Source organism: Entelurus aequoreus, linkage group LG06 (genome assembly GCF_033978785.1).
Source record: "Entelurus aequoreus isolate RoL-2023_Sb linkage group LG06, RoL_Eaeq_v1.1, whole genome shotgun sequence".
Lineage (NCBI taxonomy): Eukaryota > Metazoa > Chordata > Actinopteri > Syngnathiformes > Syngnathidae > Entelurus > Entelurus aequoreus.
Window position 1 is genome coordinate 41,305,657 of NC_084736.1, and position 25,424 is coordinate 41,331,080.

Genomic DNA, 25,424 nt, shown 5'->3' on the forward strand with positions numbered 1-25,424 from the left:
GTTCGTGTCAGTGTTATGCCGAGCGGAGTGAAAGCTGGCTGGGCCCTTCGGGTTGTAGAGAAGGTTGAGCGAGTTGCGCTCTGCCCAGTCAGAAAGAGTTTCCCCGCTCGGTGAGGTGGTACTGTATCCCCACCGTGTATGCCGGCAGTTGAAATCACCAGCATATACACACGGTGGTTCAAGCACTGGCAGTGACACTGGCGTGAGTTGTGAGGGTGGTGGTTTGTAGACGTTGACAATTTTGATGTCGCCAACCACCACTCGCAGCCACTCGATCTCGGAGTTGTCCGGTGATCGATCGGCGAGGGTCCAGCTCAGATCGTTGTGGACAAACGTGGCAAGGCCATGCTTCTTGCTCAGGATTGACCCAGCTAGCGTGAAGTTGGTGATCGCTAGCTTGTCCGCTGTTGGGCGGTGGGTTTCCTGAAGGAGGATGACCATGGCTTGGGTGGTGTGGGCCATGTGCTCGATGACGGATGTTTTGGCATCTGTGAGCCCTTCAACGTTCAGTTGCAGTATTCTTGGTTGGAGACCGGCAGCAGTATTGCTACCAGATCTCCGCCCAGACTGCCCCTGGACGCCAGAACGGGAGGGTACCCGAGTTGAAAGTTTTTTGTTTCGCCGCGTTGCCATGGAGTAGAGCAGCGCGGTTACTTGCAGGGATCACGGCGTGAACGTAAACTTTCTCGATCCCGATAGGGTTCGCTAACTTTTACCGACGTTTTATTAGAGACTTCGGTAAAGAAGCGCAGCCTTTAAATAGATTAACGTCCTCTAAAGTTCCTTTTGTGTGGTCCTCAGAGGCTGACCAGGCTTTTCGACGCCTTAAATCTCTTTTTACCTCTGCTCCTGTATTAGTCCACTGTAATCATGATCTCCCATTTTTTGTAGAGGTGGATGCATCTGACACCGGTGTAGGGGCTGTGCTGTCCCAGAATTCCAGTGCCGATCGGAGGCTGCACCACTGCGCCTTCTTCTCCAAACGCCTTTCACCTGCAGAGAGGAACTATGATATTGGGAACCGAGAGCTTCTGGCAGTGGTCCTGGCCCTACAAGAATAGAGGCACTGGCTGGAGGGTGCTAAACATCCAATCATCATTTATACGGATCATCGTAACCTAGCCTACCTCCGCTCTGCTTAATGCCTCAATCCCCGCCAGGCTCGGTGGACCCTATTCCTCACAAGGTTTGACTTCTGTATCACTTTTCGCCCAGGGTCACTCAATGGTAAACCTGACGCCTTGTCGAGGATGTTCTCTCCCCCAACAGAAGACACTCCCCAGAGACCACCCTCCCCCAGTCCCCGATCCTTGGCGCATTACAGTGGGAGGTTGAGAGGCGTGTGTCGGAGGCTATGAAGGACTCCCCATCTCCTGTTGGCTGCCCCCCTGGTCGCCTTTTTGTGCCGAGAACCCTCCGTCCAGAAGTTTTGTCTTGGGCTCACACCTCCATGATTGCCTGCCACCCAGGTGCCAGACGCACGGGGTTCCTGCTCACTCAGCGGTTCTGGTGGCCAACCATCCACACTGACACGAAGAAATGTGTGGCTGCATGCCCTGTCTGCGCCAGGAGCAAGGCTTCCCATCAGGCTCCTGCGGGGTTGCTACAGCCCCTTCCCATCCCCTCACGTCCATGGTCACACATTGCTCTGGACTTTGTCACTGGTCTACCCATCTCCAGGGGGTTTTCTGTCGTCCTCACCATTGTAGACAGATTCTCTAAATTCACACACTTTGTCCCCCTTCGTAGACTTCCCGCCTCCCTGGAAACCGCCAAACTTCTGGTCACCCATGTGGTTCGTCTTCACGGGATCCCCATGGATGTGGTGTCAGACAGAGGTCCTCAATTTTCATCTGCTATATGGAGATCATTCTGCAACCTTTTGGGGGCCACCGTTAGTATGTCATCAGGATACCACCCGCAATCTAATGAACATTCTGAAAGAGCCAACCAGGACTTGGGGGCGGCCTTGAGATGTGTTTGTCATCAACATCCATCATTGTGGTCCACCTATCTCCCTTGGGTGGAGTATGCCCGTGACACTCTCATTTGTTCTTCTACTGGCCGCTCCCCTTTTCAAGTGGTGCATGGCTTCCAACCTCCTATATTTTCCTCTCAGGAAGTAGAGTCCGCAGTCCCTTCCGTGACAGCCTTCCTGCGCCGGGTGCACCGTGTGTGGCGTGATACCCGTGCCGCCCTATCTCGCACTGCCAGACGAAACCAAACCATGGCAAATCATCATTGCAGACCAGCCCCTGACTACAAACCCGGCCAAAGGGTTTGGCTATCATCCCGAGATATCACACTGCCAGGAGAGTCGAAGAAACTGGCACCGAGATTCATTGGACCATACGAGGTGAAGCGGATGATTACTCCCGTCACAGCTCGACTCAAGGTACCTAAGTCTTTTAAGTCATACCCAGTCTACCATGTCTCCCGCCTGAAGCCCGTCGAGTCGAGCGACCTTAGCCCTCCATCAGTGTCTCCCCCAGCGCCTCTGCAGGTGGAGGGTCATCTGGCCTTCATAGTCTACACCATCCTGGACGCCAGGAGGCGAGGCGGGGGGGTGCAGTTTCTGATCGACTGGAAGGGTTACCCCCCAGAGGATCGTTCCTGGATCTCTTGTTCCCTTATCATTGATAAAACGCTAATTACCGATTTTTATCACTGATTTCCTGAAAAACCAGGAGGTCCGCCAGGTGGCGTCCGTTGATTAAGGGGGGTGGGGTACTGTCACCACCTGCTGCCACCTGGTGGTTTTTATTTAGTTTTCCTTTGTTGGTGCAGTTGACCTTAACTTAATTTCTCCTTCCCCTTAGAGTTCCTGTGTTACCATTGTGGGCGGAGTTGTGAGACGTGCACAGCTGCTCCCAATTTACCCTGATGCTATTTAAGCAGCACCTTGGCAGCTGGATGGCACTTGGTGATTCCACTCCTCGGCTCTCCCCTTTTATGGCTTCAATGCTTCGTGTTTTTTGCAGCTTGTCATTCTGGCCACCCAAGCCATCCAGCTTGGTGTCTACGTCGGCGGTAGCACGTCTCGCAACTCCGACCCAAGTTTGTTCTATTTTTATGTATTAGTTTTTGTTTTCTCCACGGTGCCCATTTTGAGTTCTCCTTTTTGCACTGTCGCCTTTTGTTCCCTCCAGTGAGGAGTGCCTTTTTGTGAGTACACAACTTCAGTAAAGAACTGTTCAACTCACCTTTTGTCTGCATCCTTGGGTTCCTCTCAAACTGTGTTATGCAGAGCTGTGACACAATGAATGTAGCTTATTGTCAAAACAAGACTGCAGCTTGTTTGTTACTTCTCTTAACTGCTCATTTCTTAGTCAGACAAGCAATAAAATTAGTAATTGGAAAAATATTTAAAACAATTTACATGTTGTGTTATTCCACTCGTGGTAACACAAGCTATTCCTGGTATATTTTTGGTGTAAAACATGATTTTTTCAGCAAGTTGCAAACAGCCCCTTTAAGTGGTTGATGCCATACACTACACAACATTATTATTATAACATTTTTGTATTACAAAGTCACGTTTTTAACCTTTTTAAGACCTAAAATTTCAGGTATTTAAAATTAAAGTCTCCCTTTGACAATTCACCGGAACCATAAAGTACAATCTTTTCACATACAATAATGTATCTATGTACATTACTTTACTGGTATGCATATTGCAATGTTAGATTACAACATTTTCACTTCCGATACAATACCAATAATGGAGCTTTGAGTATTGGCCCAAACACATATTAATTCGATAAAAACATTACCACAAATCATAGCAAATACCTTTTATTATTTTGTAGTGTGGAATGTTAACGAAAGCTTGATCAAATGAAATGAGTCAAACAGAAAGTGATTGTAGGTATGAAAAACACTAACCTATTATTTATCACCCATCTGAAATGGACTTGCGCTGTCTTTAAGTTAAAGTGGAGCAGCAACCATTTTTTATTAATTTTTTTACACCTAGTAGTCACAATAATCCATTAAATTAAGCTTGTGATGCAGTAAGTTGAATCAATCAATCAATCAATCAATCAATGTTTATGTATATAGCCCTAAATCACAAGTGTCTCAAAGGGCTGTACAAGCCACAACGACATCCTCGGTACAGAGCCCACATACGGGCAAGGACAACTCACCCCAGTGGGACGTCAATGATGCGGACACGTTTGTTACTTGATACTTTCAAATACGATCCTGACTTGGAGACTTTGTATGTCTAAGTAATATGCAACTACGATTAATTGATACTTGTTTGTATTAAGAAATGCGCTGTTTTATACTGCAACATAGGGTTGTCCCGATACCAATATTTTGGTACCGGTACCAAAATGTATTTCAATACTTTTTGATACTTTTCTAAATAAAGGGTACCACAAAAAATTGGCTTTATTGGCTTTATTTTAACATTTTTTTACGGTACATTAAACATATCTTTATTATTGCAATTTAGTCCTTAAATAAAATAGTGAACATACTAGACAACTTGTCTTTTAGTTGTAAGTAAACAAACAAAGACTACTAATTAGTCTGCTGGCGTATGCAGTAACATATTGTGTTATTTATCTACCTATTATTTTGTCTACATTAGGGAGGGGCAAACTGTAAAAAATTATTATTAATCTACTTGTTCATTTACTGTTAATACCTGCTTATTTTCCGTTTTAACATGTTCTATCTACACTTCTGTTAAAATGTAATAATCACTTATTCTTCTCTTCTTTGATACTTTACATTAGTTTTGGATGATACCACACATTTAGGTATGGATCTGATATCAAGTAGTTACAGGATCAAACATTGTTCATATTGAAAGTCCTCATGTGTCCAGGGACATATTTCCTGACTCTATAAACATAATAATAATTTTTAAAAAAGGAAAAAATATTTTGTAATGATAAAAAAAATATTGATGTAATCTTAGTAGTATCGATTAGATACGCTATTGTACTTGGTATCATTACAGTGGATGTCTGGTGTAGATCCACCCATGGTGTTTGTTTACATTCAGGAACACTGTCTTTGGTTAGCGGTGAGCTATTGTATCCTCCAAGGGTGTGTAGTGAAGCATGTTTAGCTATTCCTTGTTCTCCAGTGATAATGTACTGTAAGAAACTTACTTTATTTGTCGCCATGGAGGCCAGGATTAGTGATTTAGAAGTAGCTAAAACACTGCAGACTGTGGATGGACGTTAGTCGCTAGCTAGCTAGCCATGTCTTAAAGCACCTCTTCCTGATTGATTGATTGATTGAGACTTTTATTAGTAGGTTGCACAGTGAAGTACATATTCTGTACAATTGACCACTAAATGGTAACACCCGAATAAGTTTTTCAACTCGTTTAATTCGGGGTCCACTTAAATTGATTCATGATACAGATATATACTATCAGATATATACTATCATCGTAATACAGTCATCACACAAGATAATCACATTGAATTATTTACATTATTTACAATCAGGGGTGTGGAGGGGGAACAGGGGTAGGATATGGACAGCAAGTAGTGGACATAGAGAGAGAGAGAGAGAGAGAGAGAGAGACAGATCAAAAGGCATAAGAAAAAGTATGTGCATTTGATTATTAGCAATCCGGGGAGGGTGTTAGTTTAGGGTTGTAGCTGCCTGGAGGTGAACTTTTATTGCGGTTTTGAAGGAGGATAGAGATGCCCTTTCTTTTATAACTGTTGGGAGCGCATTCCACATTGATGTGGCATAGAAAGAAAATGAGTTAAGACCTTTGTTAGTTCGGAATCTGGGTTTAACGTGGTTAGTGGAGCTCTCCCTGGTGTTGTGGTTATGGCGGTCATTTACGTTAAGGAAGTAGTTTGACATGTACTTCGGTATCAGGGAGGTGTAGTGGATTTTATAGACTAGGCTCAGTGCAAGTTGTTTAACCCTGTCCTCCACCTTGAGCCAGCCCACTTTGGAGAAGTGGGTAGGAGTAAGGTGGGATCTGGGGTGGAGGTCTAGAAGTAACCTGACTAGCTTGTTCTGGGATGTTTGGAGTTTAGATTTGAGGGTTTTGGAGGTGCTAGGGTACCAGGAGGTGCATGCGTAATCGAAAAAGGGTTGAATGAGAGTTCCCGCCAGAATCCTCATGGTGCTTTTGTTGACCAGAGAGGAGATTCTGTAGAGAAATCTCGTTCGTTGGTTAACCTTTTTAATTACCTTGGTTGCCATTTTATCACAGGAAAGGTTAGCCTCTAGAATGGAACCTAGGTAGGTGACCTCATTTTTCCTGGTGATAACAATGTCACCCACTTTTACAGTGAAGTCATTGACTTTCTTAAGGTTGATGTGGGACCCAAACAGGATGGATTCCGTTTTACCCAAGTGTATGGATAGCTTGTTGTCAGCGAGCCAGGTGCAAGTTCTACAGAGCTCAGCACTGAGGATTTTCTCCACCTGTGACTTGTCCTTGTCGGATACCAGCAGGGCAGAGTCATCCGCAAACAAAAACAATTCACAGTCGCATGCCGATGACAAGTCGTTTATGTATATTAGGAACAGTAAAGGTCCCAATATACTGCCTTGGGGGACTCCACAGCTCACCGAGAGGGGGGGGGGGGGGACATGGTGCCGTTTACCTCTACCACCTGCTCCCTCCCCTCCATGTAAGATTGCATCCAGCTCGATGAGGTTTTGTAAAATCCGATTGCTCTGAGCTTATCCAACAGTATAGCGTGGTTAACGGCTTCAAAGGCCTTCTGAAGGTCCAGCATGACCATGCCGCAGTATTTGCCCACGTCCACCTCATGTTTGATGTGGTCGGTCAGATAGAGAATGCATGTGTCAGTGGAGTGGTTAGTTCTGAAGCCGGATTGGAATTTGTACATGAGTTTATTAGTGGCAAGGTAACTATCGACCTGTTCATAAACTATTTTCTCCATTACTTTCGAAATGGAACTGAGAATAGAAACAGGTCGGTAGTTGCCAGGTTCCAATTTGCTTCCTTTTTTAAAGAGGGGAGTTACTCTTGCTATCTTAAAATATTTTGGTACTTCAATCCAATCCAATCCACTTTATTTATATAGCACATTTACACAACAAGAATGTTTCCAAAGTGCTGCACAGCCATGTTAAAAACAATATTAAAAACAATATTAAAAACAATATTATGCTACACCAATGACTGAATAAAAACAAAGAATAAATGAATAGAAAACCAATACAGAGACAATATAAAAAATAAATATGATTAAAAACGATTTTTAAAGGGTAAAACCAATTAAAACAGTAACATAGACATCAAAATTTATAAAAAAAACACACAGGACAACAGAGGACAGAAGACCACACAACTCACGTAGTGTTAAAAGCCAAAGAATAAAAGTGGGTCTTAAGACGAGACTTAAAACACTCCACTGTGGAAGCAGTTTGAACATGGAGGGGCAGAGTGTTCCAGAGTTTAGGGCCGACCACAGAGAAGGCCCTGTCTCCCCTGGTTTTAAGTCTCGTCCTGGGCACCACGAGCTGGAGCTGGCTCTCGGACCTCAGAGCGCGCGCAGGAGTGTAAATTTGGATGAGGTCCGAGATATACTGAGGTGCCAGTCCATGTAAAGCTTTAAAAACAAACAGCAACGATTTAAAATCAATTCTAAAATGAACAGAGAGCCAGTGCAAACTCCGAAGAATTGGGGTTATATGCTCACGTTTCCTGGCCCCTGTTAAAAGTCGTGCTGCCGCGTTCTGGACTAACTGCAACCGGGAGAGAGCTTTTTGGCTAATGCCAGCATAAAGTGCATTGCAGTAGTCCAGGCGACTTGAAATAAAAGCATGCACGACTTGTTCAAAAAGGTTAAAAGATAAAAATGGTTTTACCTTTGCTAAAAGACGAAGATGATAAAAACACGATTTTAAAACGCCATTGACTTGTTTGTCAAATTTAAAATCGCTGTCTATAGTGACGCCAAGGCTGGTGACTTTGGGACGCACATAATTTTGCAATGGTCCCAAGTCAGTGAGGGCCGGACCAAAAACTGAAATTTCCGTTTTTCCCTCATTCATTATTAAAACATTCTGGGCTAACCAATCCTTGACATCACATAGACAGTTGAGAAGGGGTGTCAGGGGGCCGTGGCCTTTTGAAATTGGCATATAAATTTGGCAGTCATCTGCATAAAAGTGATAATACACTCCATGTTTCTTAAAAATCTCTCCAAGAGGGAGAATGTAAAAGGAAAACAGGATGGGGCCTATAATGGATCCCTGGGGGACACCACAGTAAAGCGGAGCAGAAGAAGAGGTGGCGTCCCCCAGCCTGACAGAGAAGGACCTCTCTGACAGGTAGGATCTGAACCACTCTAATGCAGTCCCCCTGACACCCACACAGTCTCTCAGGCGGTCTAAAAGAATTGTGTGGTCGACTGTATCAAAGGCAGCTGTTGGAACTAAAAGCACTAAAATGGCAGAGCTACCAGAATCAGACATTAAAAGCAAGTCATTAAAAACCTTTAAAAGTGCAGATTCAGTACTGTGCAAAGCCTTGTATCCAGACTGAAATGGATCTAAAGTGCTATTTTCATCTAAAAAAGGCTGCAGTTGTGCTAAAACACATTTCTCCAGAATTTTTGACACAAAAGGTAATTTGGAAATGGGCCGATAATTTGACAAACTTGTCGGATCTAGACCTGTTTTTTTAATCAAAGGCTCAACAACAGCTCTTTTACAAAAATAGGGGACACAGCCAGAAATCAAGCTGCTGTTGATGATGTCCTTAACAGACAAGTCAATAGTGTCCCAGATTTCTTTAAAAAAGCGAGGGGGGACTGGGTCTGTGGGACAGGACGAGGGTTTCAGTTTGTGGACTATTCCTGTAAGCTCAGGTAAGGACACAGGCTCAAACTGACTAAACACAGCCGAGCACTGAGTGGCCACATTAAAACTCAATGGAGAGCGAGAAAGATTTGCCCGAATAAAAGCAACCTTATCGTTAAAAAAGGAGAGAAATTTTTCACAAGTTTCACTTGTCATCTCCAGTAAAGTGGCTGGATTCGGATTAAGAACATAACTAATAGTATTAAAAGGAACACGTGGCTTGCTGATACTATTTAAAATTAAGTCTGACAGATATTTTGTTTTCTCAGCTTTAACCACACTTTGATAGTTCTGACAGTTTGCTTTTAAAATTTGATAAGAAACCTCCAAGTGATCCCCTTTCCACTTGCGCTCCGCCCTTCGCCACTCACGCCGAGCTGTGCGTGTGGTTTCATTGAGCCAAGGCTCCTGTTTTGGCTTTGGACGTATAGCTTTGAGGGGCGCTATACTATCCAGAACCTCAGAACATATAGAAAGAAAAGAGCACATCAATTGTTCAGTGTCTGCAGAGTGTGATATACTCTGCATGGACACAGTGAATAAAGGGGAGAAGGTGGCTGCAGACCTAATAACACGCCCATGACGCATGGCAAGTGGTTTCACATCAGGGTCCAAACTTAAATTAAACATAACAGGACTATGATCAGAAAACACAGCATCACCAACAACGACATTGTCAACATTAAAACCATGAGACAATACGAGGTCTAGTGTATGCCCACGTTCATGTGTGGAACCAGATACAGACTGTATAAAATTAAAAGAGTCAATGACATTCAGGAAGCTCCTCGATAGAGGTTCGTCTGGGCAGCAGGTGTGAATATTAAAGTCACCAACAATAGGAACACGATCATATTTGGGCAGAATTTCGGCCAGAAATTCAGAAAAGTCATTTATGAAGTCTTTGTGGTACTTGGGTGGTCGATAAACGACGGCACACAGGACGACATCAGAAAGACCCAGCTCAAACATGCATAGTTAGAAGCTTGAAAAGGAGGATTGCAGGCGGATCTGACGGCATTTAAAGTCATTTTTAAAAACGACTGCTAATCCTCCTCCTTTTCGGCCAGACGACCGCGGAGAATTAAAATATGAGCAGTTCATTTAGAGGAGCGAACTCACCAGTTCTCAGCCATGTCTCCGTCACACAGAGGAAGTCCAGTCCGCGGGAGACGAATAAATCCTTCAGGATAAATGTTTTGTTTGTCAAGGATCTTGCGTTAACAAGACCGAACTTAACGGGGGCCGGCACGTCCAAGGCCGCTGCTGATCCGGGTGGGGCCCGACACAGAGCCCGCAGGTGGCGGGAGTTCACTCCGCACCTCCGGGGGCGGGGACAGCAGGAGCGCGGCGGGCGAGCTTCCCCCTTGGCCTTGTGTAATTGATAGGTTTATTATGTGCGTGATGATGGAGGCAGAGTCCCTGAGGAATCTGGAGGGAATATTATCAAGGCCGGTGGCCTTGTTTGGGTGGAGCGCGCTCAATTTTTTAAACACCTCATCAGCTGTGACCATTTCTAATTTGAAATCATCGTTGGATACTCCTAGCTTTCTGTAGAAGGCTTTAATGTATTCTACACCAAAGCGACCAGAGTGGTGGGACAGCTTGTTGACAAGAGTTGCGGCTATGCTGGTGAAAAAGGTGTTAAGTCTGCTAGCTACCTCCATTTTGTCTGTAATGAGGGAGTCACCCTCCTTGATGCTGATGTTGGTGAGTCTGGTTTTAAGTTTCTGGCTGCAACCAGGAAGCTGGTTGTTGAGAATTTTCCAGAGCTCACGTGGCTTATTTGTGTTTTCCTCTATTTTGTCTTTAATGTAATTTTTTTTTAAGGATTTAGTCAGGTTGGTTGACTTATTTCTTAATTTATTGCATTGCTTTTTGAGAGTTGAAAGGAGTGATTTGAGGTTGATATTATTGGGTTGTTTATCTACTTCTGTTTTACATTTTTGGTATTCGGAGTATTTTCTGTCTCTGTCTTTTATGGCAGCTAATAGGTCCGGATTCATCCATGGTTCCGAGCGGGCTTTGATCCTAACTGTTTTCGCGGGAGCCATGTCATTTAGTATTTTTAGGAACGCCGTTTTGAAGCGATCCCAAGCAACATCGACCAGGTTGCTCGCGAGCACAGGGGACCAGTCCCACTCATCTAATTTGAAATTTAAATTGTCATTGGAGTACTTTTTGAGGGATCTGGATTGGGCTGTTATGTGGCCATTGGCTTTGGGTTTAGCTATTTTGCGGGTGCAGAAGGTTAGATCATGACCCCACTATTTTCTATTTTAGGCCAGTCTGAAGTGAGAATGAGATCTATGGTTGATTGGGTGACGGTGTTCCAGTGTTATAACTTCACCTTTATCTTTACTTTATAGACCAAAATGCGTCCGTTCTCCCTTTTCTGTCTACACACTGTGTCTGCTTGTAAGTACTCCGTGTGTGTGCGCTGCCGAACATGCTCATCTGCATGTGAAACCAGTAATGTCACGACGTGACGACGCGCCGTCATGCCCGTTAATAATAATAATAATGGGGAACCGGTACTTTTCAAACAGAGTATAGTACCGTTTTTTATTCATTAGTACGGCGAACTATACTTGTACCGGTATACTGTACAACCCTACCGCAACATTGTTCAATTATTATCAAGAATGTCTAGCTTGTGTGATCTTGTGTGCTTATCTGTAGTGTAGCTGCGAGCTCCGAGTTGCCGACCAGGTTTACCTTTTGTACGTGAGTAAAATAGAAGAAAAGAGTAACCTTGTGAGATGCAAGACGATATCATCCGATGCTGGGTTTTTTTCTTTTCTTATATCAGCCCGATATCAATATAAAATGGGAAAACCCCTAGTTTAGAGGATTGAAAATTAATCTCTACCCTCTATGTCAGGGGTCTCAAACTCAATTTGCCTGGGGGCCACTGGATGCAGAGTCTGGGTGAGGCTGGGCCGCAAGTAAAGATTTCTTAAAAAAAATATTTTTAAATGTCTTTATTTTTATTTTCAACACAAAATAAAATCAAAATATAAATGAACAAAATGAGAATTAAGTAAATAAATCAGTCAGTCATAAGTAATGACAATAATAATTAAATTTCTCCAGTCAGCAACAATGTATACACATACACATAATGTGCAACCCGGTTCACTCTTTCATCTCCCTGGTATTTTGCATACTCCTCAGCATGTCTAGTGGTATAATGACGTTTTAAATTGTATTCCTTGTGCACGGCAAATTTCTCTGTGCAAATAAGACACGTCGGGGTGCCCCTGTGCTCAACAAAGAAATATTGCATCTCCCACTTTTCCTGGAATTGTTTTTGCTCATCACTATAACCTTTCTCTTCACTGCACGCTTTGAAAAAGACATGTTTGGGGTTGTGGAATATATTTTTATTTAGCCGACGCACGCAGAATAATGTTATTTCCGCAATGTGTGTCTTTCCGCTTTTCCTCCCGACAGCAACACGGCGGTCGGCGGAAAGTACCAGGAAAAAGTGACGGCTCCCGGAGTGTTATATGGCGTCATATAAAAATATATGTAGTGTTCATCGTGTGAGGCAATGCAAATTAAACAATAAAAAAAACAAATAACGGTTTGAATTGGTCCAGGTTATCAGGGACTTTATTACTGACAGGTGTCGCGGTGTGACTGCAGCCATGCACGTAAGACAACCCTTGTCTCCATGGCAACGTTTCTCTCGCTTTCACTCATTTTCCGCTTTTCCACTAACGCAGGGGTATTTTGGACCCAAATAACAACAATTGTCTCTGTCTGGAGCCAACGGGAGGGGGCGGGGAGTTTAAAGTCACGGTAGCACAATTAGCCCCGAACGGGCTAACATCACGACTAACGTCTGATTCGCCTAGCGACTCTTTGTCGGAGTATCAGCGCTGGGGTCCAGTGCACCACAGTTTTGTATTGTCGCTCGGTCCTTCGGAAGCTACCGGACTTGCTCATCTCCCCCGCCCGGACCAGCGGCAGCGAGAAAGACACACACAGTGACAGAGAGCGAGAGAGAGAGAGAGAGAGAGAGAGAGAGCGCAAGAGAGCGAGCGAGGGAGGGAGGGAGGAAGAGTGCGGGCGGGTCTCGTGGAAAAGCAGCAAAACGTTTCTCTGCTTGCATCACGCAAGTGACGTCAATGTTCGGCCCTCGAGAGCCATATACCACACCATGTTTGGTAGATTCCTTGTAGCCCGGAAGAGTTAGGGCTACAAGGGATTCTGGGTATTTGTTCTGTTGTGTTTATGTTGTGTTCAGGTGCGGATGTTCTCCCGAAATGTGTTTGTCATTCTTGTTTGGTGTGGGTTCACAGTGTGGCGCATATTAGTAAGAGTGTTAAAGTTGTTAAAACAGCCACCCTCAGTGTAACATATGTGGCTGTTGACCAAGTATGTCTTGCAGTCACTTGTGTGTGTCTGTTGAAGCCGCATACAACATGTGACTGGGCCGGCACGTTGTTTGTATGGAGAAAAAGCGGACACTAAAGGCAGTGCCATCACGGTATGCCCGCCCTCAATAGTGCCCTCAATATTGTTGTCCTCAGTATTGTTGATGGGTGAAAGTCGGGAGGGTTGGCAAGAATGTTTCAGCTCCACGCACACAGCGCTGTAAAGCGCCATTCATATAAAACTTGCGGGCCGCACTAACATTAAACGTTCATATTAAGGTGGGGGCCGCAATTGGCCCGCGGGCCGCATGTTTGAGACCCCTGCTCTATGTACATGTTGTTGCTGCATTGCATGCTGGATGTTGTCATTTGCTCTTCTGTCTGGTTTATGCTACAGATCCCGCACTCAGTCCTCCTCTGTCCCTTGGTCCACCACAGGTGACCCCGTGGTGGTCCCTCCTGTTGAGTGTGGCAATGAGCTGCAGACTTCCTCGCACGATCAAGTATCAAATGATCATTAATAGGCAGGGTCAGGACGGGGCGCACGCCAGCGGCATGTTAATAAAGAACGTGTCTGCTCACAATACAAGTGTGCAGAAAGCTAAACGAGCTGCAGACGTACCATCTCACAAGTCTTGTCGTGACTCGGAGGGAAGATGTGAAATAGCACGAGGTATGTGGAGAGATAGCAGGCCATCCTGCATGTGTTGATCATCTTCCTGCAGTGTTGACGCCACACAGAACTCTGCGATACGCCGTTATGAATCATCTGAGACCTCCATGGTTGCTGCCCCTCGGCAACAAAACAAACTCGATGGCTGAGGAGACAACTTTTTTTTTTAGGGGGAACAAGTTGTATAAAACAAGACATACATTTTGGGCCTCATCTACTAAAATCCAAATACCACGTGCTAAACAGCGTGTGCACACTATGAAATTGTGTGCATTAGGGTTGTTTTGATACCGATATTTTGGTACGGGTACCAAAATGTATTTCGGTATTTTTCGATACTTTTCTAAATAAAGGGGACCACAAACAAATTTCATTATTGGCTTTATTTAACAAAAAATCTTAGGGTATATTAAACATATGTTTATTATTGCAATTTAGTCCTTAAATAAAATAGTGAACATACTAGACAACTTGTCTTTTAGTAGTAAGTAAACAAACAAATACTCCTAATTAGTCTGCTGATGTATGCAGTAACATATTGTGTCATTTATCTACCTATTATTTTGTCTACATTATGAGGGACAAACTTTAACAATGGATTATTAATCCACTTGTTATTTTACTGTTAATATCTGCTTACTTTCTGTTTTAACATGTTCTATCTACACTTCTGTTAAAATGTAATAATCGCTTATTCTTCTCTTCTTAGATACTTTACATTAGTTTTGGACGATACCACACATTTAGGTATCGATCCGATACCAAGTAGTTACAGGATCATATATTGGTCATGTTCAAAGTCCTCATGTGTCCGGGGACGTATTTCCTGAGTTTATAAACATAATATGAATTTTTTAAAAAGGAAAAAAAGATTTGGTGATGCTAAAAAATATCGATGCAATCATAGTAGTATCGACTAGATACACTATTGTACTTGATAACATTACAGTGGACGTCAGGTGTAGATCCACCCATGGCATTTGTTTACATTGTGATGCTGGTGAGCTATTGTATCCTCCTAGGGCTCTTTGACCACTCTGATGCGGCTCAGCTGCATACTTGCCGACCCCCCCGATTTTCCCAGGAAACTTATGGATCTCAGTGCCTCTCCTAGATAACTCCCAGGGATATTATAATCCTATTTTCACTCTAATTACTAAATTAAGGGAGTGCCCTAATTGCACTGTAGTAATTGTTCTCTATAGCATTTACAAACAGCGTGCCAGCCCGGCCACATGTTGTATATAGCTCTTACTTGCACACATAGGAGACAGCAAAGCATACTTAGTCATCAGCCACACAGCTTACACTGACGGTAGCCGTATCAAACAACTTTAACACTGTTACGTTACAAATATGCGCCACACTGTGAACCCACACCAAAAAAGAATGAAAAACACATTTCTGGAGAACATCCCACCGTAACACAACATAAACACAACACAACCAATACCCAGAATCCCATGCAGCCCTAACTCTTCCGGTCTAGATTATACACCCCGCTACCACCAAATCCCCCCCCCCCCCCCCTCCGTGCGTTGGTTGAGCGGAACAGTTAGGGCTGCATGGGATTGTGGGTATTGGTTGTGTTGCTTTTATGTTGTGTTACAGTGCAGATGTTCTCCAGGAATGTGTTTGTCATTCTTTTTTGGTGTGGGTTCAAAGTGTGGCGCATATTTGTAACGTAACAGTGTTAAAGTTGTTTTATAAGGCTACCGTCAGTGTAAGATGTGTGGCTGCTGACCTAGTACGCCTTGCTGTCACTTACGTGAGCAAGCTGAATCTGCATTCTACATGTGGTCGAGCAGGTACACTGTTAGGGCAGGCTGTAGAGGGCGCCTAAAGCAGTGCTATCACGCCCTGATATTCGGGAGTCTCCCGGAAAAAATGAGAGGGTTGGCAAGTATGACGCTATCAAGCGCCATTCATTCAAAACTCGCGGGCCGCACTAACAACAAATTTCCACATTAAAGTGCGTGCCGGTGCGTGTGTCTGAGACCCCTGGTTAACATAGCACAAAGCATTTAAGCTTTGTATGCGGTGTTTTTCATTTTAAAAAAATTTTTGTGGCTCCCATTATTTTCTTTAATTTGTGAAACTTGCCAAAATGGCTTTTTGAGTGGTAAAGGTTGCCGACCCCTGTCCTAGGGTGTGTAGTGAAGCATGTTTAGCTATTCCTCGTCCTGCAGTGATAATATTACTTGTAAGAAACTTACTTTATTTGTCGCCATGGAGGCCAGGATTAGTGATTTAGAAGTAGCTAAAACACTACCGACGGCGGATGGATGTTAGATGTTAGCTAGCTAGCCATGTGTTAAAGCACCTCTTCCTGAGGGCGTTTTAGTGTTATTACTTCATCTTTATCTTTACTTTTTACACCAAAATGCGTCCATTCTCCCTTTTCTGTCTACACACTGTGTCTGATTGTAAGTACTCCGTTTGTGTGCGCTGCCAAACATGCTCCTCTGCTCGTAAAACCAGCAATGTCACGACGTGATTAAAATGGGGAACCGGACCTTTTCAAACAGAGTATAGTACCGTTTTTGATTCATTATTACTGCAATACTATACTATATACTATATCTGAATAATTATATTTGTGTTTCCTCCTCCCAGTTTTGTGGGTGTTCTTATCATCAGTATATACTCTGTATTTTGCTCGCAATCCTCTGCTCACAAGTTTAGTAGATCAGACCCATAGAGCTGTGTCTTGCTTCAGTTGTGCTTTAACAAATAAATGTGACAAAGCCAATCATCGGTTTTCAAAAATAAATGTCAGCCTTCTATCGGCTGGCCAATTAGAGGAGATGTCTTCGACATGTTCGCCTCCTCTTTTTTCGCTCCACTTCATCCATACATAAGTTTATTCAAGGCAGATAAGCGGTGAGTTAGTATTTAGCTCCTGCAATCACGACTTGTGTTTCCGCAACCATGATTAAGATGAGAATGTTATTATTAAACACAAGTGCAGCACATTCATGTGTCTAGAATGATGCAAACATTGGTGACCTGTCAGGGCCAGCAAGGCATTCTCTGCTGGCCTAACATAAATCATGGTCATAGATGAATAAAAGTTAATTTCAATCTACTTTCCGTAAAGTATTCATCTTATTCTCTTCATGCCTTATTAGGCTCCAGTGTTGCTCGATTTTACGTTAGAGCTTTTGTCAAATCAGAATTCAGCCAACTTGTTACCAGCGCTGTGTGAATTCTGCCGGTTGATAGACAGTTGCGATAGCCAATCAGAGGACAAGTTGTTGACAGTAGCCCCATCCAGGTAGCCTTACGTTAAATATGACTGTGATCGGATGTTCACTTGTCACTCCCAAGTGAGTATCCAATCACAAGTTTTAATTTGCGAGGAAGTGGCACCGAGGCCATACCATCGGTTTCTCACAAAGAAGCAAAACGTGAGTTAAAATATTTATTTATTTATTTTTCCTCGTTTAATATGTTTTCTACAATCATTTTAATTTGGACAGTACCACATAAGATACGTTTTAAATGCTGATGCTGGTTTATTGATTTTTAAATGTGCCGAAATATAGCCTGTTGTGCACACTGTTGAGGTAGTTCAATACCCAGTAGTGCACAAGTGTTTCTGTGCCGTATTTATCCAGCAAAGGTCATGTGGGGACATACACAATGGTATTTTCAAGGGGTATTTATTGAAGTCGTACATCACTGAAGGCCTAGGTGGGAAACACACGACCCGTCACTGGATCCAAACGAAATAAAATGATTGTTAAATGTTTGTTTTTTTTAATATAGGAGATGTATTGGAATAATATATTTCCTAAATGAAAAAAAACAGCAACATTATAAAAAAACAAACACCAGTTGACACAAAAACGCATCAATGGAATTTGTTTTTTAACGAGCCCCTTAAGTAGTCCAGCAGCTATACAATTATAAAACAAAATTGCTGAATATACATTATTAGTGTGTCAAAAAAAATTGATTTTCAAATTAATCATGATTCTTATTTGGAACGATTCTTAATCGATAAAAAAAAAAAAAGGATAAAAAAAAAAAAAGTATGTATATTTTTTTTAATAGGCAAAGCTCTTTGTTGATGTAGATTATCCATATCTGCTGTATGGATTTACTTTAGAAACGAGAAGTATTAGATATTCCTCTTCAAGCTTTATTTGTATTTTACTTTATTAAATGTTTGGATTTTTTTTTTAACTAAACCACTTTTTTTTTAAGTAATATAGAAATTGATCAGAGCTGTTTATTTTATGGAGGAATGTAGTTCATCATATAATCCAATGTTATTAAAAAGTATTGATTTTGAACCGAGAATCGTTTTGAATCAAGAATCGATTCTGAACCGAATCATTACCCCCAAGAATTGGATCGAATCAAGGCGTGCTCAAAGATTTACAGCTTTAGACAATATCAGAGTGGTCCCTCGAAGACGTTAGGTCACAGTCGAGATGGCCAGAGGATAATTTTCAGAAGTGCTAAATAAAGACACAAAATAGTGCCCGCAGAACAGTGATCACCCTTGATAAATCTCATTGTGCGTGCTGAATAATTATATTTGTATCTCCTTCTCCCAGAGTTGTGGGCATTTCTGATGATCAGCATACTGTATATTATGCGTGTTCATGAAGACAGACACGCTAAATGCGCTCCTAATTGGTCGTACGGTATGGCGTAGTGGGTAGAGCGGCCGTGCCAGAAACCTGAGGGTTGCAGGTTCGCTCCCCGCCTCTTGACATCCAAATCGCTGCCGTTGTGTCCTTGGGCAGGACACTTCACCCTTGCCCCTGGTGCCCCTCACACTAGTGAATGAATGATGAATGAATGATAGGTGGTGGTCGGAGGGGCTGTAGGCGCAAACCTTGCTTCCATCAGTCTACCCCAGGGCAGCTGTGGCTACGAAAGTAGCTTACCACCACCAGGTGTGAATGAATGATGGGTTCTCACTTCTCTGTGAGCGCTTTGAGTATCTAATAATAGAAAAGCGCAATATCAAATCTAATAGTGGGGGCCCTTACGGAGATTTTAGGGTGTGTTCGTTCACCTTTGTCTAAAAGCGCCAAATTTGGCACAGGTGTAGCTCAGGGCATACTTAAATGATTTGGCTAGGGCGCCCGCGCTGGTGACCTTTGGGGTCGCCACAGCGGCTGATTGAATATGGCCACCACCTGAACACGCTTTTGCCTCTACATTTGAACCAGATGAGCTACAAATCCAAACTTGGTGTCTATTTCATGTTTTTTGACAATTAGAAATGTGATGGAAAAATCATCTTTATGATTGGGTGTGTCTGGACACCTAATTAGCATATTTCCAAGATGGCGGCTATGTAAAAAGTAGGTGTACCTTAACTTTTGCTACTTTTGGCAAACTATTTTAGGTTTTTTGAGCATCAGAAACATACTGGAATGATCAGATTTATGATCATTTATTTATTAGAGCACTTTAATTTCCATATTAACAACATATCTACCAAATGTATTGCACATATATTTCAACACAGATAGAATGTAAAGCTACAGATATATTTCATTGTAACATTAGTAAAAGTAGAGAAAGTCAGTGTTACCCCCCCCTCCCCCCTGTAATATAGGTTTCTGTTTCAACAAAAAAAAGAAACGTATCTTACAGCGAAGGCTCCGACACTGTTATCCACACAGTGTGATAATAGTTTGGTCCCTCGACAGGCTACTGTTGTGTCTCCTGACTTCTCCTGATGTGAAAATCATACAAAAGAGCTTATATATGTACTGTCATTCTACTGCCTAATCTAACACTGTGAAAATCATCAACTTTATTTTCATGTAATGCATTTTTCTGTGTAGCTATTATCAAACAATATGGCCTCCACATCATCTGATAGTAATAGTAGCAGCAGCAGCATCAATTGGAACTTAAGTTGTCTCTGCCAATTACAGTCTGATGACCCCTTACAAACACCCAAAAGCGAAAGACTTTTGTCGCTAGAAAAGGATCTAGAAGATTTCATTGAAATTGCGAATGCTATACCTTCGTGTATAAATGTCACAATTGATCAATTGAATGATGGTTCAGGTATCGCATCAACACTTGTATTAAATAAGGCCAAATACCACAAACGCTGCAGAAGCTACTATAGTAGTTCTCGTGTTAAAAGGGCTCAAAAGCATGAGGCTCATGCTGTCCCCTCCTTATTAAGTCCTAAAAAGCTTTGATCAAGTCATCCCCAAACCAGTGGTATTCATTGTGTGATATGTGAAGGGGAGGATACGAAAGATCTGCACAAGGCATTAACAAATATGTGCACGCAGCAGATGTGTACTATCATACCAAATGTTATCTGAACTTTATGCAGCACAAGTTGCACAACATAAAACATCTTCCAGCATATCAGAAGAAGCGTCTACCAGTGAATCCAGGGAAACTTTTGACCCTCTGACTAAAGCGCAAATTGTTGCCCTAGCTGAGGATTCAGATTGCTCCTTCACAATTTCAAATTTTAAGGCCTACTGAAATGAATTGTTTTTATTTAAACGGGGATAGCAGATCCATTCTATGTGTCATACTTGATCATTTTGCGATATTGCCATATTTTTGCTGAAAGGATTTAGTAGAGAACATCGACGATAAAGTTCGCAACTTTTGGTCGCTGATAAAAAAAACCTTGCCTGTACCGGAAGTAGCGTGACGTCACAGGTTGAAAGGCTCCTCACATTTCCCCATTGTTTACACCAGCAGCGAGAGCGATTCGGACCGAGAAAGCGACGATTACCCCATTAATTTGAGCCAGGATGAAAGATTCGTGGATGAGGAACGTGAGAGTGAAGGACTAGAGTGCAGTGCAGAACGCATCTTTTTTCGCTCTGACCGTAACTTAGGTAAAAGGGCTCATTGGATTCCACACTCTCTCCTTTTTTTATTGTGGATCACGGATTTGTATTTTAAACCACCTCGGATAGTATATCCTCTTGAAAATGAGAGTCGAGAACGCGAAATGGACATTCACAGTGACTTTTATCTCCACAACAATACATCGGCGAATCACTTTAGCTACGGAGCTAACGTGATAGCATCGGGCTTAACTGCAGATAGAAACAAAAGAAATAAACCCCTGACTGGAAGGATAGACAGAAAATCAACAATACTATTAAACCATAACTACACGGTTAATGCTTTCCAGCCTGGCGAAGCTTAACAATGCTGTTGCTAACGACGCCATTGAAGCTAACTTAGCAACGGGACCTCACAGAGCTATGCTAAAAACATTAGCTCTGCACCTACGCCAGCCCTCATCTGCTCATCAACACCCGTGCTCACCTGCGTTCCAGCGATCGACGGAGCGACGAAGGACTTTACCCGATCATCAATGCGGTTGGCGGCTAGCGTCGGATAGCGCGTCTGCTATCCAAGTCAAAGTCCTCCTGGTTGTGTTACTGCAGCCGGCCGCTAATACACCGATCCAACCTACAGCTTTCTTCTTTGCAGTCTTCATTGTTCATTAAACAAATTGCAAAAGATTCACCAACACAAATGTCCAGAATACTGTGGAATTTTGCGATGAAAACCGAGCTTTTTGTATTGAGATACAATGTGTCCGAATACTTCCGTTTCAACGATAGACGTCACACGCATACGTCATCATACATAGACGTTTTCAACCGGAAGTTTCGCGGGAAATTTAAAATTGCACTTTATAAGCTAACTCGGCCGTATTGGCATGTGTTGCAATGTTAAGATTTCATCATTGATATATAAACTATCAGACTGCGTGGTCGGTAGTAGTGGGTTTCAGTAGGCCTTTAAGGCAACTCTATAGAACCCTTATGAATGAACGTGGGCATGTCTGTTGTTATAATGAACCTCACACAGCAAGATTCAAGACACATCTCCTCTCTTTTCTGCCTGACTGGAGTGAACACCAGAAAGGGAGGGAGACGTACATTGCAAGCAAGCAAAAAGTGGCAGACAGTTTAGCTAGAGGTAATGATTCCAACCAGATTGATCAAGATGAGGCACTTTTGTTGACAAGGGCTGCCTTGGTTTTACACAAGTATTGCTTACAACCAGGACACACATTTGATGGCACCTTACCTTCCAACTGTCTTACGGTATCTGTTCCTGAACCTTTAAGAGTATTCATTCAATGACATTGTCCTTCAAGGACCAGGACTCCTCAAAGCCTATGAGGATAATACAGAAGGGCACTGCTGCAGGCCAGTTTTTATTGGAGTCAGGCAACCTCAGTCAAACTGAATATTCCCAATTTTGGAATGTGGGGATGGAACAGCTCGACAACAAAGACTTGGGAACCATACTGGACCCATCTGCCAGATGCTAGTACAGCCTGTGCCATCCTTCTTCGCTGCGGGTGCAAGAAGTCTTGTAGCGGGTGCTGCAAGTGCTTTAAATCTGGGGTCTGTTGCACCTCATTGTGTGGATGTGAGGGTGCATGCACCAACAATGAGGGTCCAGCACACTAACCTGGATGCGCCCACTTGGTGCAGCTTTTGTCAAGTAATTGGGGAACAAAAACAACAACAACCCCAAACCCCCAAAAAAATAAAAATACAAATAAATAAAAAATAATTTAAAAAAATAAAAAAGGGAGCGAAAAAGACAGCCTCCACGTGGCCTCCCCCACAAGTAGCTAAAGAGTAGTTGCCTTTTAAGCAAAACCAATGTCTTCAAAATGTCACAACCACAGCCGACCCCCCCGCCCCTGACATTTCATATAAATATTAGAAAGGAATCATGGATGTTGCACCATGTTTTACTCATAACAATGCCCAAGTTATGTCCAATGTCTTCAGAATAGCAAAACGCCACTTGGAAATATGCAAATTAGGGGTCTAGACACACCCAAAAATAAAAATGAGCATTCCAACACATTTTTAATTGTCACATGAAATAGACACCAAGTTTACATCTGTAGCTCATCTGTTTCAAATGTTAGAGACAAAAGCTATTACAAGTGGCGGCCATATTTGATTGGCCGCTGTGGCGACCCCAAAGGTCACCGGCGCGGGTGCCCTAGCTAAATCATTTAAGTATGCCCTGAGCTACACCTGTGCCAAATTTGGCGCTTTTAGACAAAAGTGAACGAAAATATCCCTAAGGGCCTCCACTATAATCCATTATTAATATTAGTATTATTTGATACGTTTAGCAATAGTGCTACATGACAACATTCCAAGGTCTGCCATGAGTGGTAGCAAACTTAAAAAGTGTTCTCTATGTTGTTGTTGACGGAAGTAGAGTTCATTGAAATAAATGCACCCGGGTAATAAGTTATGGTAATGCTTACAAAGAGCAAAATACTGTAACTATTGCATGCATACATTACATACATACAGTACCAAAACCCAAAACCAGTGAAGTTGGCACGTTGTGTAAATGGTAAATAAAAACAGAATACATCTATCCATCCATTTTCTACTGCTTGTCCCTTTTGAGGTCGCGGGGGGTGCTGGAGCTTATCTCAGCTGCATTCGGGCGGAATGCGGGGTACACCCTGGACAAGTCGCCACCTCATCGCAGGGCCAAAACAGAATACAATGATTTGCAAATCCTTTTCAACTTATATTTGATTGAATAGACTGCAAAGACAGGATATTTAACATTCGAACTGGTAAACTTTGTTATTTTTTGCAAATATTACCTCATTTGGAATTTGATGCCTGTTGAGTAATGCTCATCAAACACTTATTTGGAACATCCCACAGGTGAACAGGCTAATTGGGAACAGGTGGGTGCCAAGATTGGGTATGAAAGCAGCTTCCATGAAATACTCAGTCATTCTAAAAACAAGGATGGGGTGAGGGTCACCACTTTGTCAACAAATGCGTGAGCAAATTGTCCAACAGTTTAAGCACAACATTTCTCAACCAGCTATTGTAAGGAATTTAGGGATTTCACCATCTACGGTCCGTAATATCATCAAAAGGTTCAGAGAATCTGGAGAAATCGCCAAAAAACAACATTGAATGCCCATGACCTTCGATCCCTCAGGCGGTACTGCATCAAAAAGCAGTACTGTAAAATCAGTGTGTAAAGGATATCACCACATGGGCTCGGGAACACTTCAGAAAACCACTCTCAGTAACTACAGTTGGTCGTTACATCTGTAAGTGCAAGTTAAAACTCTACTATGCAAATCCAAAGCCATTTATCAACAACACCCTGAAACGCCTCCGGCTTCGTTGGGCCCAAGCTCATCTAAGATGGACTGATACAAAGTGAAAAAATGTTCTGTTGTCTGATGAGTCCACATTTCAAATTGTTTTTGGAAACTGTGGACGTTGTGCCCTCCAGACCAAAGAGGAAAAGAGCCATCTGGACTCTTATAGGCGCAAAGTTGAAAAGCCAGCATCTCTGATGGTATGGGGTAAGGTTGTACGGTATACCGGTACTAGTATAGTACCGCGATACTAATGAATAATATTCGGTACTATACCGCCTCTAAAAAGTACTGGTCAACCACCCCCCTGTCGTTGTTACGTCATGACATTGCTGGTTTACAAGCAGAGGAGCATGTTCGACAGCGCACACACACAGAGTACTTACAAGCAGACACAGTGTGTAGACAGAAAAGGGAGAACGGATGCATTTTGGTGTAAAAAGTAAAGATAAAGGTGAAGTTATAACACTGAAACACCCTCAGGAAGAGGTGCTTTAAGACATGGCGAGCTAGTTAGCCGTCGGCAGTGTTTTAGCTACTTCCAAATCACTAATCCTTGTCTCCATGGCGACGAATAAACTAAGTTTCTTACACGCAACATTATCACTGGAGGACGAGGAATAGCTAAACATGCTTCACTACACACCCTAGGACAGACCTGGGCATTCTGCGGCCCGCGGGCCGCATCTGGCCCTTTGTGCGTCCCTGCACGGCCCTCGTGAGGCCAATTATAAATTACAAAATACATTTTAAAAAGTATCTATGTCGAGTGTGCAATACAACGGTGCTGCTTTTGTTTTGAAAATCGTTATTTGTATTACTTCCGTGTGGACGTATGCGTGTGCGTGATTGTGAGTGAATGTGAACAGATGCAATCACAAATTACAAAATAAAGTTGAAAAAACATCTATGTCGTGCGCGCAATACAACTGTGCTGCTTTTATTTTGAAAAGTATTATTTATGGGCGTGTGTCAGTGTGTAACCTGCGAGTGAAGGTGCACATGCAGCGACAAGTGATGCACGGTTTACACCCGAGACGCTAAAAAGAGAAAAGTTGATGACGAATGGCGTGTTTTAACAAGACAAGGACTGCCAAGCAACGTTCCCTCTAAGGTGCGTGCCAGCGCAATTGCGCACTGCTCAAACGTCCGCTGCGCGCAGCAAATATATGCCGCGCACCAAATCAAATCCCATCTGAATTCTAAACAAAATAAACATATTTATTCTATGTAATTTTGCAATGCAACTTTGAGTGACAGTGACAACAAGTGGCCCTAACGGTGTTCGTCAACACCGTTCAATTGAACACCGTTCAATTATTGTAACGTCTATCGAGATGCTTCGAGGACAGGAATTATATCGGTCACTTTATTGAGCAAAACTGTTTAT